Genomic DNA, 17,167 nt, shown 5'->3' with positions numbered 1-17,167 from the left:
GGAGGAGCAAAACTTAAAGCCGACGACGGGTCATGCGACGCTTCTGAGTTGTGATGGATGGATCGTCCATCCATACACCATACTCATGGATGTGTTTACTTTGTGCGTACTTCGTGCCGGCCGGCATATGCATGTGGAGTAGTAAGTACTTTTTCCTCGCTTGTTTCTACGCGCAGAGGCAGTCACGTCACGCGTCGCGGCGTCATAAATCCATCGCCTAGTTTGGCCGGCGCCACAGTACGCGCCCGTGCCGCATGCATATTCCTCTTTCATTAATAATTTTTTGTTGTTTATTGAGAAAAGTCTTACGAGAAATTGAACAAAAGGCTGCCGAATTGGCCTATTTCTTGCACGTACCAATTGAAGTAAAAAAAATCACGAATACGCAAGCTGCGTATCTTTATATTGACTAGTACAAATGCTCGTCCGTTGCAACGGGATTTATAATTAATGTGTATTTATATTTAGATAGTATTATATGGTCAAAACAAAATTATAGTTCATGTCAAACTTAATGCTCACCAAAATCTATAGACCCAAACAATAACAAGTTATATAATGATTTCAAATGGACTTCAAATTTGTTGGAGCTATAATTCAACATCATATTCTAAGTTAAAATGGAAGTGGTTATTTTCAATCCTAGCTTGACATATATTCCACGACGCTTGGAGAGGTGGTATTGCCGTGTGTTGGGTTGCTAATAAGCACGAGTTGTCATCAATCCCTGTAGTTGTCACACAATATTAAACAATTTCACAAAACAAAAATCGTAGGTAGCAAACTCTAGAGGCCCTAAAAACATGTGTTTCAATTGTGAAAGGATGATACATTTGTCATCAACTTTTAAGGATAAGACATAGAGACTTTAGTTCAGTTAGTAGCATGAGATTAATATTAATCTAAACCATAAATAATGAGATCATAAGGCTGATTGACATATTATTATTACTTATTGTTTTGGAAGAAGAGAGTGGATATACCTGGGGCTCATTGACTTTAGTTGACTAAGTAACATGAGATTTGCTTTTATTATTGGGCTTGTTGAGAATGACATGACAATTTGTTGTTAGCGCCGTTCCAAAAGAACGTTTTATAATGTTGTGTGCATCCTCATCAGTCTAATATGCCGGTTAGAGCTTTTTTATTCCCTTGAAAATGTCTATTGTGTAAAAAAAAATATTAACTACTTTGAAACGGTTAACATGATTAACTATTTTTGTAATATATGAATATTTTAAAAAGTATTTAATCTGTTAAAAAAGTGTAGAGAAGTTAAACAAAGAATCCGGACCGAATTATTACACTGTATGCAACATGTACTCGTTAGAAAAGGAAAAAAGCATAGAAAAGTAAAAAAAGAAGCAAAGCGTTTCGAACCTGCGTCTTCACGTTAGAAGATCAAGGCTCTCTCCATCCCGTTAGTGTTCGACAGTTGATATAGAATGGCATAGATCGCTATAAGGAATACGCGCCATGCGGTGACTTAAGGAAAACTGAATCGGTTTTTGACTTACGGGTGGTATGATGGGTAATTTATGCCAATTTCACGGATAGTTTGATCAATGTTTGAATTATGTACTTCAGCTATTATTTATATTAGAACTTTGTACTTTCGCTATGAACAAATATTATTTACGCGTGATATTCGATTATTCATCTATATAATTGTCATGCATGGATTTAAGGTTTTGATACAAGAAGTGCAATTGTACACCCGGGGATTTAAGGGGTCATCCGGCGGTTGTGTCTCGACATGTCTATGACATTTAAGGGTTAGACATGTCAAATTTGACTTGTAAAGAGATAAATACACTCATGCTCATTATATTTGAACCCAAAGCACGATACGCTCATTACACTTTGGAATACACTCATTATGATCATTATATACGTGAAGCGGTGATTATACGGTCACTAACTCACCGTATAGCATCGTATTACACTTGTTGACCGGTCAAATGGATATGTTTACCAGTCCCGAGTCGCTGATGCCTCCTATCGCCTCCGCCTCGTCGCCTCGCCGCTTGTGCACTGCTCGCCCTGCTGTGCACCACGTCCGCTCCAAGCCAGAGCTGCTAGCTGAAAAAAACGCTCCCTGATGGGGTTATAGTCCTAGGGTAGGGTCATAAGCCTGCCCTGTGGGGCCTACCCAAGGACTACCCTTCATGAAGGATAAGGCCCTTAGTCAGTTCCGACTGAATTAAGGACTTCCCATCATCCAGTCGGTGACAATTCCTCTATCATCCAGTCGGAGATGAGCATTCGGAGCGTATCAAGCTTACTGACTGGATTCCACTATGTACATCGTAACCCCCCTGGAGGGCAACGGTCATACGTTTCCATATACCTTTATTAGCATTTAAGACGTACTTTACCTGTAACGTATGCAGTTATTCACCACTACTCCACCCCTGCGCACCGAACCGTTGTGAAGGGTAGCGCACTCTATATAAGCCGCCCTTCCCCACTGGTGCAGGGGTTAGCAATTCACTGTAATACATATTCCACTCGACAACAAGCTCCCAAGAGCACTGAGACGATGGCTTTTACCTCCACCGTAGAGGGGCCTAAACTCATACAACCTCGCCGTAGCTAAGGCTCTGCCCATCCTTTCGTACCCTACACATCTACTGTCAGACTTATACCCACGACAGTTGGCGCCCACCGTGGGGCAGGCGTCTAAGCGACTTCCCGCGAGTTTGCGACTACATCTTTTCATCATGTCATCCGGTGGAGATCTGAGCATGGGTCACGAGATCCTCTTCGGCGCTCTCTCCTTCATCGTCGATGATTCGGCATGGCTTCGGGATGCCCCTCTCGACGTCGAGGCGCTCCCCAGTCGCGGGGCTACGCACTTCCGTGCAGGCGCCCGCGGTATTCTTATTCTCCAACAGTCGGCTCCGGTGTCGACCTGCGCCGTCATCGCGCGCCGCAACAAGCAGTCCCGTCGTCCGCGGATCCAGCGCTGGGTGCAACACGCCCAGGTGCGCCAGAACGCGTCCTCACAAGTGGCGGTCCTAGAGTCGGTTGTGGTTGCACCGCCGTCCGAGCGCTCGGACTCAGTTCCGACTGAGTTTCCTTCCGAGTACTTGGGTCGCGGGCCTGCAGCTGAAGTGCACATGGCCAACTCCCATGAAAGTCCCCGCCAAACTGGCCGGAACGAGCACGAGGTCGGCGAAACATCCGGCGCTCGCCGTCAGCCCCGCCGTTCTGCCAGTCGGCACACTCGACGGAGCAACGTGGAGGTGTACCGCACACCCGTCCTTAACCTGGCTGCCGCCGCCAAGATAGCTGATTCTCTCCAGCCGACTGATTCAGAGGCTGGCAGAGGGATCGACCAAATCCGTGCCCTGCTACACACGGCGCAACAGCAAAATTCAGCGGTCTCCCAGTCGCACAACAGGATTCACAATAGTTCTGTTCACGCGAACACGCATCGGTCAGTCCACAGCCCCGGTTCTCACCAGCGACACAGGGGAGGCAGCTGTTCCATGAATCCCGAAGATCATCGCCGCTCACGCACCCCTCCGCGGGGTGGGACCTATGGGCCCCGACATCATGATGATCGGCGTTCAGTCGGTGACACTTATGATCCAAGGCCCGACGCGAGAGGGCACATCGCCCAGAGGAGGGTCGACAGGGGCCGAGCCCACCGCGATGGTCTAGATATGGACCGTCCGAGTGGAAGCAGGACCATCGTCTCTGGTCCCGAGTGTTTCAGTCGAGCCATCCGTTCGGCTGACATCCCTCCCAACTTCCGATTGGCGACGGGGATCAGCAAGTTTACAGGAGAATCCAAGCCAGAAACGTGGTTGGACGACTACCGAGTGGCAGTCCAGATCGGAGGAGGGGACGACCACGTCGCTATGAAACACCTCCCTCTGATGCTCGACGGCTCGGCACGAGCGTGGCTGAACCAGTTGGCTCCCTCAAGCATCTACAGCTGGGCAGATCTGGCCCGAGTCTTCATCAGGACCTTCGAAGGGACGTGCAAACGCCCTGCTAGCCTTGTGGAGCTCCAGCACTGTGTCCATAAGCAGAATGAGCCCCTACGCGATTTCATTCAGCGTTGGACGACCCTCTACCACACGGTGGAGAATGTCACAGAGCACCAAGCAGTCTGCGCCTTCAAGGCAGGCGTGCGGTATAGAGATTTGTACCTGAAGTTCGGTCGAACAGGCGACATCTCCATGAGTAAGATGATGGAGATAGCGACACGCTATGCAAATGGCGAAGAAGAGGACCGCATTCGTAGCGGCAAGCACAAAGCAGTCACCGACGGAGATGGGAACGGCACTCGGAAGCAGAAGCAGAAAGCTCCATCCACTCCGCAGGCAGAGGCCGCAGCCGTTACCAATGCCAAGTTCAAGGGCAAGGGGAAGGCTCAGTTCACCCCCAAGAAGAAGCAGTTCGGAAACCCCATCCTGGACCAGCCCTGTCCAATTCACACGAAGATGGATGAAGAGGGCAACGCCATATATCCGAAACATACCACTCGGCAATGTCGCCTCCTGATCCAGGGGTTCGGCAAAGGACAGTCGAGTGAAAAGGGCAATGAACAGGATGAGGAGGACAAGGAGGATCCGTTCCCCCAAGTCCATGCAACACTGATGATTTTTGCTAATGTTGAGAGCAAGAGTCGACTGAAGCTGGTGAACAGGGAGGTGAACATGGCCACGCCGACCAACCCCACGTTCCTCAAATGGTCTCAGACTACGATCACCTTTGACCAGTCGGATCATCCAGCACACGTACCCACCCCAGGGAGGCAGGCTCTGGTCGTCGACCCGGTGGTGGAAGGACTCCGACTGCGCAAAGTCCTCATGGACGGCGGCAGTGGCTTGAACATCATGTACGCTGACACTCTCAAGGGGGTGGGCATTCCGATGTCCAAACTTAGCGAGAGCAGCATGCAGATCCATGGAGTCGTCCCTGGACGAAAGGCCAAGTCACTTGGCCAGATCGCGTTGGACGTCGTCTTCGGCTCCGACAAGAACTTCCGCAAGGAAAAGCTGACGTTCGAGGTGGTGGATTTTCAGAGTGCGTACCACGCAATTCTGGGCTGCCCGGCGTATGCGCGTTTCATGGCCCGTCCATGTTACGTGTACCTGAAGCTGAAGATGCCAGGCCCAAAAGGTGTGATCACTATCACAGGCAATCGGCAGCGGGCTGAGGAGTGTCTGCAGCAGGGATCGAGGATCGCCGATCAGCAGATGGCTGTCCTCGAGCTTGACGAGTACAAGAAAACAGTCGACCCCGCTGACTTGATGCGTTCGAAGAAGCCAGCTTCGGAGTCCGCGTTCCAGTCGGCGGGAGAGACGAAGAAGGTTAGCATCCACCCGACGGACGACACCGTTGCTCCGACGAACATCTCCACCACCCTCGATCCTAAATAGGAAGCCGAGCTCACCCAATTCCTCCGTGAGAACTGGGATATCTTCGCATGGAAGCCCGCTAACATGCCAGGTGTACCCAGGGAGTTGGCTGAGCACCGACTGCATGTGGATCCCGCCGCTCGGCCCATCCGAGAACGCCTGCGTCGGTCCGCCGCGCACAAGAGGAAGGCAATCGGAGAAGAGGTGGCTAAACTTTTGGCAGCCAACTTCATTCGCGAGGTACACCACTCCGAGTGGCTCGCCAATGTTGTCATGGTGCCCAAGAAAGACAAGTCGCTCCGAATGTGCATCGACTTCAAGCATCTCAATAAGGTCTGCCCGAAAGACCATTTTCCGCTCCCCCGCATCGATCAAATTGTCGATTCGACTGCGGGTTGCGAGCGGTTGTCATTCCTTGATGCCTACTCGGGCTATCATCAGATCCGTCTATATGGCCCCGATGAATTAAAAATAGCCTTCATCACCCCATTCGGGTGCTTCTGCTACATCACTATGCCATTTGGTTTGAAGAATGCAGGAGCAACCTTTATGCGCATGATCCAAAAATGCCTCCTCGACCAGATCGGTCGGAATGTGGAGGCGTATATGGATGATATCGTAGTCAAGTCACGCAAAGGTTCCGACCTGCTGACTGACTTGGCAGAAACATTCGCCAACCTTCGTAGGTACGATATCAAGCTCAATCCAGCCAAGTGTTCATTCGGCGTTCCTAGCGGAAAGTTACTCGGGTTCTTCGTTTCCGAACGAGGGATCGATGTCAACCCCGAAAAGATCGGGACCATCGTCCGAATGGAGCGGCCGGTCAGAATACACAATGTTCAAAGACTCACAGGTTGCCTAGCGGCTTTGAGCAGGTTTATCAGTCGACTCGGCGAGAAGGCACTTCCTCTGTACCGACTCATGAAGAAGTCAGATACTTTCGAGTGGACAGGCGAAGCCCAAATCGCATTCGACGACCTCAAAGTCCTACTTTCCACCCAGCCGGTTCTTACTGCTCCGCTCAGTAAAGAACCCCTTCTTCTGTAAATTGCGGCTACAAATCAAGTCGTCAGCACTGTTCTCACAGTCGAACGGGAAGAAGAAGGCAAAGCATACAAGGTTCAGCGGCCGGTGTATTATGTCTCCGAAGTCCTGACTCCTTCCAAGCAGAGGTATCTCCATTATCAAAAACTTATCTACGGGATATACATGACTGCGAAGAAGGTGGCTCATTATTTTCAAGACCACTCGGTGTCCGTCGTTTCTGATGCCCCGTTATCAGAAATCCTACACAATCGGGACGCATCAGGCCGAGTGGCGAAGTGGGCAATGGAGATGTTATACTGCGACATCAAGTTCGAGGCCAAGAAAGCTATAAAGTCTCAAGCTCTGGCTGACTTCATAGCAGAATGGGTAGAACAACAGCAACCGACCCACATCTACTGGGCTCATTGGACAATGTTCTTCGATGGGTCGAAGATGTTGAATGGCTCCGACGCTGGCGTCGTGATCATATCGCCAAAGGGTGACAAACTCAAGTATGTGTTGCAGATACACTTTGATTCCTCCAACAACGAGGCAGAGTATGAAGCTCTCCTTTATGGACTGCGCATGGCCATCTCACTCGGCGTCCGTCGCCTGATGGTCTATGGCGATTCGGATTTGGTAGTCAATCAAGTGATGAAGGAGTGGGACGTCAGGAACCCCACCATGACCACATACTGCAATGCAGTAAGGAAGCTCGAGAAAAAGTTTGAAGGTCTAGAACTCCACCATGTTCCGCGACTGAAAAACCAAGCAGCTGATGAGTTGGCAAAACTCGGATCCACTCGGAGACCAGTCCCGAGTGACGTCTGCCTCGAGCACCTTCACCTTCCCTCAGTTAAAGAAGATCCTTTCACAGAGGAACCAGTACAACCAAAGAGCTCGACAGATCCGACTGAAGTCGAAGTCCCTGCTGTGGTTGCTTTGATCATGGAGATTCTTGCTATCATCCTCGATTGGACTGTGTCGTTTATTGCATACATCCTGAGGCAAGAATTACCAGAAGACGAAGTCCAAGCAAGACAGATCGTCCGCAGGTCAAAGTCGTTCACTGTCATTGATGGCCAGTTGTACAAGGAAAGCGTTTCAGGCGTCCTTCAACGATGCATCTCCCCTGAGGAGGGACAGTTGATCCTGGAAGAAATTCACTCGGGAACCTGCGGTCATCACGCCTCCTCAAGCGCAATCGTCGCCAAAGCATTCAGAGCTGGCTTCTTTTGGCTGCAGGCGAATGAAATGGCGAAATATATGGTCGACCGATGTGAAGGCTGTCAGTTCTACTCTAACAAGTCCCACAAACCAACGTCTGCGTTGAAGACAATCCCTCTTGTTTGGCTGTTTGCTGTATGGGGACTAGATACAGTCGGTCCATTCATGACAGGCCAAGGGGGATTCACACATCTGTTGGTGGCAGTCGACAAGTTCACAAAGTGGATTGAAGCCAAGCCCGTCAAAAAGCTCGACGCCCTTACGGCCATCAAGTTTGTCAGGGACATCATCTCCAGATTCGGGGTACCTCACAGCATAATCACTGACAATGGAACAAACTTTGACTCGGATAGATTCAAAAGTTTCTGTACAGGCCAAGGTATCCGAGTGGATTTTGCATCTGTGGCGCATCCCCAAACAAACGGGCAAGCACAGCGGGCGAATGGACTTATTCTGCAAGGTTTCAAGCCTCGACTCCTGCGAGAAGTGGGGCATGCCGCCGGCGCATGGGTCACCAAGCTTCCTTCGGTGCTTTGGGGTCTCCGCACAACCCCAAATAGATCTACAGGGCGATCCCCATTCTTCCTCGTTTACGGAGCAGAGGCAGTCCTTCCGAGTGACTTGCTTCACAACGCTCCACGAGTTGAACTCTTCTCCGGAGCTGAAGCAGAGCAAGCAAGGCAAGACGGAGTGGATCTTCTAGAGGAGGAGCGCGAGATGACACTGACTCGCTCAACCATTTATCAACAAGATCTGCGGCGCTTTCACGCGCAACATGTCAGGAGTCGTACATTCCAAGCAGGCGACCTGGTGCTCCGAGTGGATCAGCAGAGACCTCACAAGTTGGCTCCCGCCTGGGAAGGACCCTTCATCATCTCCAAAGTGTTGAACAACGGAGAATATCGACTCTACAACCTCAACAGGGAAACGGACGAGCCGCGAGCATGGAACGGAGATCTCCTGAAGCGCTTCTACACGTGACTGTCGACTGAAGCAATGTAAATAACAAGTACCGTTGAAGTAATACAAAGCACATTGAGTTTTTGCACATTCAAAATTCTTCCGCGGTCGCAGACTCCGGTCTAAAAAAAACTTAGCTGCGATCCAGAATCGCCTAAGTACAAACTTTCTCCGAGTGTGCACTAAACGTCGCACTCGGGGACTTAGCTGCGATCAAGAATCGCCTAAGTACAAACTTTCTCCGAGTGTGCACTAAACGTCGCACTCGGGGACTTAGCTGCGATCAAGAATCGCCTAAGTACAAACCTTCTCCGAGTGTGCACTAAACGTCGCACTCGGGGACTTAGCTGCGATCAACAATCGCCTAAGTACAAACTTTCTCCGAGTGTGCACTAAAACGTCGCACTCGGGGACTTAGCTGCGATCAAGAATCGCCTAAGTACAAAATTTCTCCGAGTGTGCACTAAACGTCGCACTCGGGGACTTAGCTGCGATCAAGAATCGCCTAAGTACAAACTTTCTCCGAGTGTGCACTAAACGTCGCACTCGGGGACTTAGCTGCGATCAAGAATCGCCTAAGTACAAACTTTCTTCGAGTGTGCACTAAACGTCGCACTCGGGGACTTATCTGCGATCAAGAATCGCCTAAGTACAAACCCTCTCCGAGTGTGCACTAAACGTCGCACTCGGGGACTTAGCTGCGATCAAGAATCGCCTAAGTACAAACTTTCTCCGAGTGTGCACTAAACGTCGCACTCGGGGACTTGTCTGCAATCAAGAATCGCCTAAATAGAAAACTTCCTTTGAATGTATCTTACAGATCCACTCGGAGGCTTAGCAGACCCTCAGTGAGACTCATGTAGATGTCAAGACAACTGACAATTACATGAGTAGCAGAACCTCATTGAGGCTCATGTAGATGTCAAGACAACTGACAATTACATGAGTAACAACTAGCTCCGAGTACGACCTTACAGTCGCACTCGAAGACTTAGCCGCGATCACGAATCGCCTAAGTACACAATTGCCTTCGAGTGTATCCTACAGATCCACTCGGAGACCCAGCAGACCCTCAGTGAGGCTCATGTAGATGTCAAGACAACTGACAACTACATGAGTAGAAGAACCTCATTGAGGCTCATGTAGATGTCAAGACAACTGACAATTACATGAGTACCAACTCGCTCCGAGTACGACTTTACAGTCACACTCGAAGACTTAGCCGCGATCAACAATCGCCTAAGTACACAATTGCCTTCGAGTGTATCCTACAGATCCACTCGGAGACCTAGCGGACCCTCAGTGAGGCTCATGCAGATGTCAAGACAACTGACAATTACATGCTCTGCATGTTTGCCATTGGCTTCACCAAGAAACGCCAAACAAAAACCACGAGCCAAAATTGTGTCAACAACTCTTTGGCAAAGGAAGAGCAAACGATTCGATTCAAATTCAAAGTTCGTCTGAAGATAGTTGGTTCGGTGTAGATCAAGCTTATCCACACCGAACCACAAATGTGACGGCCAACAGCAGTGGCCAAAGTTTCATACAGCTAACACTCGGCATACCAAGGTAAAAAGTTTTCTCAAGACTCATCAGGACTGGCACTGGGACTCGCAGGCTCCACGAAAGTGTCGAGGTCGATCCCGCCCGCGATGCGAGTGGCGCTCTCAAGGAAGGTCTCCATGAAATCTTCGAATCGAAGCTTCTTCGTGTTTGCGACCTGCAACGCCTTTAGCTTCTCTTCGCGAGCCTCCTTGCAGTGCACTCGGACGAGCGACAACGCCACGTCCGCACCACAGCGAGCCATGGACTTCTTCCATGTCTGCACTTGGTTCGGGACCTCCTCCAGTCGAGCCATCAAACCTTCCATCTCTTGCCGAGACTCGTCTTCGGGCCATAGCTCCTTGTCGATTCGGCCGACGACCTCTCTCAGTCGACCGATGAAAGGTCCCACTTTACCCAGGCAAATGTGCGCTCGGAGCATATCTCGATTGGCGTCGTCGCCGAGTGGAATGTTCGGAATAACCGACCGATCCACGTCAGCTGCTTCAGCCTCAGCATCCATACAAAAATCTGCAAAGACAAGACGAGCAGCAAGTAAGCGCAGAATGAACTACACAATCAACAAACATTCGGAAAAACAGAACTTACCGCCGAGAAGCGCAATCATCTGCCTTGCCCAGTCACAGACGTACTTCTCCTGTGCTATGCACCGCCTGTTCAGCACCTGCATCTGTCCCATCAGTTCAGTTCTTTGTTTCCCCATTTTCTCCACTTTGGCCACCAATGCCTTGTTCGCCTCACGGGACTCCTCCAAGGACTTCTCTCGATCAGCGAGAACACCCTTCATACCAGCCAAGGCAAGCATTGTTGCATCCAGTTCCGCAGCAAACTGAATCTTTTTAGCTCTCAAAGTTTCGTAGGTTGATCCCATCTCGCAAGTCTTCTCAAGTCAGCGTGAAGAGACGATCAGACAAATTCAACAAAGACAATAATACAAACTCCAAGTTCTTCAGACCCCTGCCGACGCAAGCAGTCCACAGCGGTCTCGGGGACTACACCCAGTGGGTTCACTAAGAGTGACCCCACTGGCGTGACGCTCAAACAGGTCCGCCCTGTTGAGATACATAACAACAAACAAGCCTATGAGGCTACTACTACCCGACCTGAGTAAAATTACTCTACGGGACTAATCCAGTAGGTGCACTCGGAATGCCCCCACCGGTAACATTCGGACAGATTAGTTTTGATCTGATCAAGTTAAAAGAAAATTTATATAAAGACAACTGCCGGTGCAAGCACTCGACAGAAGTCTCGGGGACTACACCCACTGGGTTCACTAAGAGTGAACCCACCGCAAACTAAACATTCGGTATCCGAGTATCTGGCTTAAACACCCAGTGGGTTACAAGGGGAAAGCAAATACTTACTAGCCCACTTACTCGGATATCGTCCCGAAGTTCCAAGCTTCGCTTGTACACAGACGCGATGGAGTCATACGCTCTCTTGGCATCACCCGCCATCAACTCCGCCTGCACCATGGCTTCCTTAGCAGCTCCCACCTGATCCTCTGGGAGGCGTCGGGCGTCGTACTGGACAGTCGACGGACCTGGCACCCCAAGAGACTCCTTGGGCATCCCAAGTCCCGCCCCGGTCGGTTCAGCAACGATGAGCGCCGTGTCAGTCGACGGCATCGTCTCAGTTGGCGGCGCTTCCATGGCAGGAATGGTAACAGACGGAACGGCCTCAATGACGGGCGCCGCGGCTTGCTCAGACCTCTTCTGGTCGTCATCCTCCACATGGATCACCTCTGAAGAAAGCCCGACCAAACGACGTGAGACCAAAAAGGACAAGACCAAAGACAGAATTTGTGAAACAATAATGTAAGCTCTCGGAGTCGCCACGACGTACCTTGCTGGGACGTGACAACATTGTCCGTATCCATGGGATCGTCTTCCTGGCGCGGCACCGAAGTGGCGGAGGTGGCAGCTCTGTCGAGTTAAATTCATTCGACCGATAAGCATGAGTTCAATCAAAATACTGGAAGGAGATGGAAGAACAATGCACTTACGCTGAGGCGACGGGAACGGCGATCCTAATCTGCGGCAAAGCCTTCCGAGGCTTGGATCCACTCGGTTTGGCCGCTTTAGAGGGCTGGCCCGCGGGCTCAGCAGCAGAGTCCCTGGTCCTCTTTGTGCTCCGGACACTCGGAACCACGGGAGCAGCTGGCGAGGCACTCAGAACCACAGGAGCGGCTGGCGGAGCACTCGAGGCCGCTGGAGGAGCCGACGGAGCCACAGGTTCGTGGCGGCGTTTGGTTCGAGGCTCTGGAGGTGGAGGTGGCGAGTTCTGCTCCTCATCTTCCCCCTTTTCTTCTTCGGACTCCTCCTTCGTCTCCCCACTATCGGAGACGTACTCGACGCTCTCCACGCTGCCCTCCTGGCTGCCTTCCTCCTCCTCGGCCGGATTCCCGTTCGAGACAGGAGAAAACCAGTTGGTCCACGCCTGCACGAGATACAGTCGACAACATCAGACGTCAGACAGTAATACAAGAAAAAGCGATAAATCTAAGACAATTGGATGCACTCGACAAGTTATACTCACCTCATTCACAGGAGGGCTGTCCGCGCGGAAGGGCTTCACTCGCCGGGCTCCTCTGGGATTATCGCAGGCGCATGTGATGTTGAGGACCCGCGACGCCACCAGCTCCCCGGTCACGCACTCGGGATTAGTCCGAGTGGAGTCCTCAGGCCCCGTGTAGTGCCACATGGCGTGGTGTCGAGCTTGCAGAGGCTGGATACGCCGACCCAGAAAAACCTCCAGGAAGTCTATGCCAGTGACACCCTTTCGGACGACTTCTACAAGCTCATCGACCAGAGGCTGGATCTGGATCTTCTCCATCTTCGTGAGCGCGAGTTGCCTAGGCGGAGCCGGTCGGTCTAAGCTAAAAGGTGGTAGTCCAGTGGTGGCATTCGGGCTAGCAACGTCCTGGCAGTAAAACCAAGTCGACTGCCAGTTCCTAACGAATTCAGACAGCTGGAGAGCAGGATAGCTACTTTTACATTTCTTTTGGAAGCCTAAGCCTCCGCAGAGCTGGAAGAGGTGAGTTTTGTCATCCGACTGGCTCAGCCTTTTTATGGTTTGAGATCTAGCAGAGAAGATGTGCTTAAAAAGACCCCAATGGGGAGGACAATCGATAAAGCACTCGCACAGCACGACGAAGGCAGAGAGATGGGCTATTGCGTTGGGGGGAAATGGTGGAGCTGCGCCCCGAAGTGGTTCAGTATACCTCTGAAGAAGGGATGAGGAGGTAGAGAAAAGCCTCGGTGCACGTGGCTGAGCAACAAGACGCGCTCCCCCTCCTGGGGCGCCGGCTCGGTCTCGCCCTCCGCCGGCAACCTCCACGTCCTGTGCTCGATCATGCCATGCTCCACCAGCTCCAGCATGTCCTCCTCCGTCACCATGGAGGGGAGGAAATCCCCCTGGATCCAACCCGCCGACAGTGCTCGCTGCCGCCGCTGAGCAGGAGCCGCCGCCTTCCCCTTCTTCTTCCGGGCCTCGAGCTTGCTTGTCTGCCCCTTTGTCATGGTGGAGGTTGCAGACCCGCGAGGGAGAAGGAGAAGGAAAGAGCTTGAGATGCGCAGGAGGTGGCGAGAGAAACGGGGCAAGTGCGAGCTATCAGGCAAGTGCGAGCTCAGACGAGCAATTATTCATCTATATAATTGTCATGCATGGATTTAAGGTTTTGATACAAGAAGTGCAATTGTACACCCGGGCATTTAAGGGGTCATCCGGCGGTTGTGTCTCGACATGTCTATGACATTTAAGGGTTAGACATGTCAAATTTGACTTGTAAAGAGATAAATACACTCATGGTCATTATATTTGAACCCAAAGCACGATACGGTCACTACACTTTGAATACACTCATTATGATCATTATATATGTGAAGCGGTGATTATACGGTCACTGACTCACCGTATAGCATCATATTACACTTGTTGACCGGTCAAATGGATGTGTTTACCAGTCCGAGTCGCTGATGCCGCCTATCGCCTCCGCCTCGTCGCCTCGCCGCTCGTGCACTGCTCGCCCCGCTCTGCACCACGTCCGCTCCGAGCCGCAGCTGCTAGCTGAAAAAAACGCTCCCTGATGGGGTTATAGTCCTAGGGTAGGGTCATAGGCCTGCCCTGTGGGGCCTACCCAAGGACTACCCTTCATGAAGGATAAGGCCCTTAGTCAGTTCCGACTGAATTAAGGACTTCGCATCATCCAGTCGGTGACGATTCCTCTATCATCCAGTCGGAGATGAGCATTCGGAGCGTATCAAGCTTACCGACTGGATTCCACTCTGTAAATCGTAACCCCCGTGGAGGGAAACGGTCATACGTTTCCATATACCTTTATTAGCATTTAAGACGTACGTTACATGTAACGTATGCAGTTATTCACCACTACTCCACCCCTGCGCACCGAACCGTTGTGAAGGGTAGCGCACTCTATATAAGCCGCCCTTCCCCACTGGTGCAGGGGTTAGCAATTCACTGTAATCCATATTCCACTCGAGAACAAGCTCCCAAGAGCACTGAGACATAGGGCTTTTACCTCCACCGTAGAGGGGCCTGAACTCATACAACCTCGTCGTAGCTAAGGCTCTGCCCATCCTTTCGTACCCTACACATCTACTGTCAAACTTATACCCACGACACTCCTCATGCTTCTCTCTTCCCGCTCTATGGCGAGCAACTATGAGGAGCCGTGGGGTCTCAGTGTGATGTGGTGGTAGAAGGTGGTCGGGCCAGGCGGGATAGAGGAGCAGCGAGGCGGCGGGTCTGAAGAGGGCAGGGCGGTGAGGGAATTGGTGTTGATGCAGCAGGACCGGAGACGATGGCGGGACAAGGTGGTACGACGCGAGATGTTTGACGGAGGGGCGGCCTTCCACGCCGCGGCGGCTGCGGCCGCGCTAAGCCACCAACAGTAGCAGCACGCATAGTATGGCGACCCCCGGGGCGGCGCCAGAGGCTCGTTCTACGAGAGCGAGGCGGGCAGGTCGTCGAAGCCCGAGCCGCAAGGGACCTCCCCCCGCCCACGTGGGAGAGGCGGGTCCAGCAGCAAGCGCACCCGCGTCGCAGAGGTGCACAACCTCTCCCAAAAGGTGTTGGCCCTCTGTGATGAACCCTTCTCCCCTGACTTCGCTCTACTTTTCTGCTCTTTTCCCTTGTGTTCCCATTCACGCCAGGTAATTGAGCTTCAGACTAAGACATCGCTACCCAATTCAGACTTGGTTGCGGCAATGATTGCCAAGTAGAGATGAAAATCTCATGATACCGACCGGCTTGATTTTTTTGAACCGGGCTTTACTCCTTTCCATTATTAATGAACGGAAATATATAAGTTTCAGAAAAACACGGGGAGGGAAAAGAGAAAATCAAGTTTGACACATCATGAAAGGAAACCCATTGTAACCGCTCGACATTGAAACAGCCACTATAGGACTAAAACCTGGTGACACATAGCTCAAACAAACTACCAGCTAATAGTTTAGATAGGAACGAAACAAGCTTCTAAAATCCCGTACCGGTCGGCTTCATAGCTAATAAAAATCTCCTCCATATCATTTGGCTAGTGATTACGCTCTGCTTTCTGAATTGAACCTTTTCTATTCCACTATTAGCCCTCTGCTGCTGAATCAGAAACGAAACAAGCTTTTAAAATCTCGTACCAATTCAAGCGGTTGTTGCAGGTTCTAGACATAACGCGACCTAGCATAGTTTGTTTCTGGGGAAATGACTTGAATGAAGACAAAAACAGATGTATACAATTACAGACTGATGGACCTTTTTACATGGGCACTACGTCAAATTCCACATGTATACTTGTATGCTCAATGCTCATGCAAGAATTATCTTCATAGCGAACACATGCAGTGGGCGATCTGGCCGGCAAGGTGGTGGAGCTGGGCAGCGGCGTGGCCAACTTCAAGCCGGGAGACAAGGTCATCTCAATCAGCTTCCCGGTAAGAAGACAACGCACTGACCAACACTATGGTTTCGTCTCGTCTCTATCGAACACTGTCAAAATCCAGTGCTCTCACAGGGTCGGTGACTGCAGAGCGGCGGCGGGCTCGCCGAGTACGCAGTGGCGCCGGCGTCCCTCGCGGTGAGGAGGCCGTCGGAGGTGTCCGTCGTAGTAGGCACCTGCCTGTTGGCTGCCGCCAGCAGCTGCTCAAGCTCACCGGGGTCAGCTTCGACGGGACCTTCGGAGCCACCGGTCCGAAGAACGCGCTGGTGACCGCGGCCTCAGGCGGCGTGGGCCACTACGCCATGTAGCTCGTGAAGCTTGCGGGCCTCCACGTCACGGCCACCTGCGGCACGCGCAACATGGACTTCGTCCGGGGCCTAGGCGCCGACGAGGTGCTCGACTACAGGACGCCCAAGGGGGCGGCGCTGCGGGGCCCGTCGGGTAGGAGGTACAACGCGGTGGCCGGCGCTCAAGGCGGTGCTGGCCGACGTCACACCTGGGGTCGGCTCCGCGCTCACATCAATCCTGCAGAAAGCGACCATCGCCAAGAAGAGGCTTGCGCCGCTAATGCTGCTCGCCGTGGAGATCACCGATGATGTACGGACCGCGGTTAGTTCGGATGAAATACAGGGGGTGTTCATAAAAAGTGAAAAACGGTTCAATCCGACTTATAGAAGGACTGCAGGTTAATTACCTGAAACGACAGGGACTTTTTTACAAAAACGCCGCGACGGACGACAAAAGCATTCTGTGCTTTATTATTAGGGGAGATAGAAGGAGAAAGTAGAATTGAGGTATCTTTTTTGTTTGCAATTTCTGTTGGTAGCTTACCAAGCTGATCACTTGGTATTGAGGTATCTTTTTTGAACTGAATTGAATGAAGAAAAGATAAATTGGAAGAAAAAAAGTTTTCCTAACAAGGAGAGGAAGTCTACTTTTAAAGAATAGGCAACATAGAAAAATTCGACCTAAAAACAAAATTAATTCACAAAATGAACTGGCCGTGAAAAAAATCATCAATCTCATCTTTTTTTGTGACGCCTTTGCCTTA

The 17,167-nt window shown here is 51.2% G+C and overlaps 1 pseudogene; it reads left to right on the top strand.

The window, feature by feature from the left end:
• The first annotated feature begins 15,312 nt into the window (after nucleotides 1-15,312).
• On the top strand, nucleotides 15,313-16,806 carry LOC123396273 (annotated as a pseudogene).
• The last annotated feature ends 361 nt before the right edge of the window (nucleotides 16,807-17,167 follow it).

The sequence above is a fragment of the Hordeum vulgare genome, chromosome 5H (assembly GCF_904849725.1).
Source record: "Hordeum vulgare subsp. vulgare chromosome 5H, MorexV3_pseudomolecules_assembly, whole genome shotgun sequence".
NCBI classification, from domain to species: domain Eukaryota; kingdom Viridiplantae; phylum Streptophyta; class Magnoliopsida; order Poales; family Poaceae; genus Hordeum; species Hordeum vulgare.
The sequence above is the reverse complement of the archived record's forward strand: the minus strand, read 5'-3'. Positions and strand labels throughout refer to the sequence as shown.